We start from the raw sequence: 2,447 nt of genomic DNA on the forward strand, positions 1-2,447 counted from the left end.
ACTTGTACAATTAATGCAGTATTTAACTATACAATCATAATTTATTTATCCCTATCATTTGCCCCCCAACTTTTGGGAAACATTGAATAGGTTTCGCAGAAGTTAAGTCTATTTGTTCCCTTACAGGGTTTCGTTTTTCCGTAAAGTGTGGAGCGACCTACACGTTTACAATGAATTTTTCCTTTTATTTAGGAATTATTTTGATTTCCAGGAATTTTTCCCTTATTTCCGGGATTTTTCCCTAATTTCTGGAATTTTCCCTAATTTTTTCTGGGATTTTCCCTAATTTTTATGGGATTTTTCCTTATTTTTCTGGGATTTATCCTTAATTTCTGGATTTTTCCCTTAATTTCTGGATTTTTCCCTTAATTTCTGGGATTTATCCCTTAATTTCTGGATTTTTCCCTTAATTTCTGGATTTTTCCCTTAATTTCTGGGATTTATCCTTAATTTCTGGAATTTTCCCTTAATTTCTGGGATTTATCCTTAATTTCTGGATTTTTCCCTTAATTTCCGGATTTTTCCCTTAATTTCTGGGATTTATCCCTTAATTTCTGGATTTTTCCCTTAATTTCTGGATTTTTCCCTTAATTTCTGGGATTTATCCTTAATTTCTGGAATTTTCCCTTAATTTCTGGGATTTATCCTTAATTTCTGGATTTTTCCCTTAATTTCCGGATTTTTCCCTTAATTTCTGGGATTTATCCCTTAATTTCTGGATTTTTCCCTTAATTTCTGGATTTTTCCCTTAATTTCTGGGATTTATCCTTAATTTCTGGAATTTTCCCTTAATTTCTGGGATTTATCCTTAATTTCTGGATTTTTCCCTTAATTTCCGGATTTTTCCCTTAATTTCTGGGATTTATCCCTTAATTTCTGGATTTTTCCCTTAATTTCTGGGATTTATCCTTAATTTTCTGGCTTAAAATCGATCAGAATGCATTCGAAATCGATCAGGATGCAGACAAAATCGATCAGGATGCAGCCAAAATCGATCAGGATGCAGCCAAAATCGATCAGGATCCTGATCGAATTAGCTCAGGATCTTACACTCTGGTCGACAGGATTCCTGATCGATTTCGATCAGGATTCTGACCGAATTGGCCTTCAAAGTGACACCCTAGTCGATTGCTACACGGGCTTAATCGATCAGGATTCCTGATCGATTTCGATCAGGACTCTGTTCTCCGTCGATCAGGACTCTGGTCGATCTTAGGGGATTTCTTCCCTCCTGTTCGAATAAGATATCGATCAAGACTCTCTTCTGTGTCGATCAGGACTCTGATCGATCTTAGGGGATTTCTTCCCTCCTGTTCGAATAGCATATCGATCAGGACTCTCTTCTCTGTCGATCAGGACTCTGATCGATCTTAGGAGATTTCTTCCCTCCTGTTCGAATAAGATATCGATCAGGACTCTCTTCTCTGTCGATCAGGACTCTGATCGATCTTAGGGGACTTCTCCCCTCCTGTTCGAATAAGATATCGATCAGGACTCTCTTTTGCATCGATCAGGACTCTGATCGAACCATATTAAGGTTCTGGTCGATTTTTGACTTTTTAAATTCCACAGGAGCTTCTAGATTGTTCCTGATACTTCTTGTAGATGGGCCTTTAGGTTGGGCCTGGCTAAATGGGCCTAAAAACGCCTCGTATTCCGAGCTTTTCGCCTATATAAGTGTAGTGTGGAGTGAGAATCCTCACTTCACTTCCCACTTCTCATTTCATCTCACATTTTTCTCTAAAGTTCTCCCTTTTGAAGGCGATTTCCGGTGACCAAAGCCACCGCAGCTCCTCCATTCTCAAGTATTTCTGGGTTTCAAGCCTTCAACCGAAGCATATTAATGGCGGACCGTGACCTAGCTCATTTGCAGAAGATGAATGTCTCTAAGAGAGGTACAAACATCCAAATTCAATCTCCATATACTTCCCTCATTGATATGATTAACTCGAGAGGTGATGAATATCCTTCTCTGTCTGAGTTAGATTCGTATAATCATGGTAACACTTTTCATGAGTTAGATGGTAGGATAGAGTCTATGAATACCCTGTACAGACTTCCACCCCACCTTAGGATCACTCCAGCCGCCCCTGGGGATAGGACTTGTAATTGGGAGGGGGATACCCTGTTCATTTATCGAGGAGCCCTGACCGCAGGTCTTAGGTTCCCATTTCACGAATTTATTCCTCGTTTACTAGCCGATGTACGAATCAACCCTTGTCAACTCCCTCCTAACGCCTGGAGGAACATTATCTGTTTTATGGTCCTTTGTCTCAGGAATAGCTTTCCTCTTTCCGTAGCAGTCTTTAGGAAAGTTTTCCAATTCTATAATAGTTCCATGAGTCAGCCGGGCTGGGTTTTAATTCGCCAACGGCCCAAAATTCCCCATATCTTTGATAGTAACTCTATAGTTGAGAACAACCCTAAATGGAGGGATGAGTTTGTTA

Source organism: Apium graveolens, chromosome 1 (genome assembly GCF_009905375.1).
Source record: "Apium graveolens cultivar Ventura chromosome 1, ASM990537v1, whole genome shotgun sequence".
Taxonomy (NCBI): domain Eukaryota; kingdom Viridiplantae; phylum Streptophyta; class Magnoliopsida; order Apiales; family Apiaceae; genus Apium; species Apium graveolens.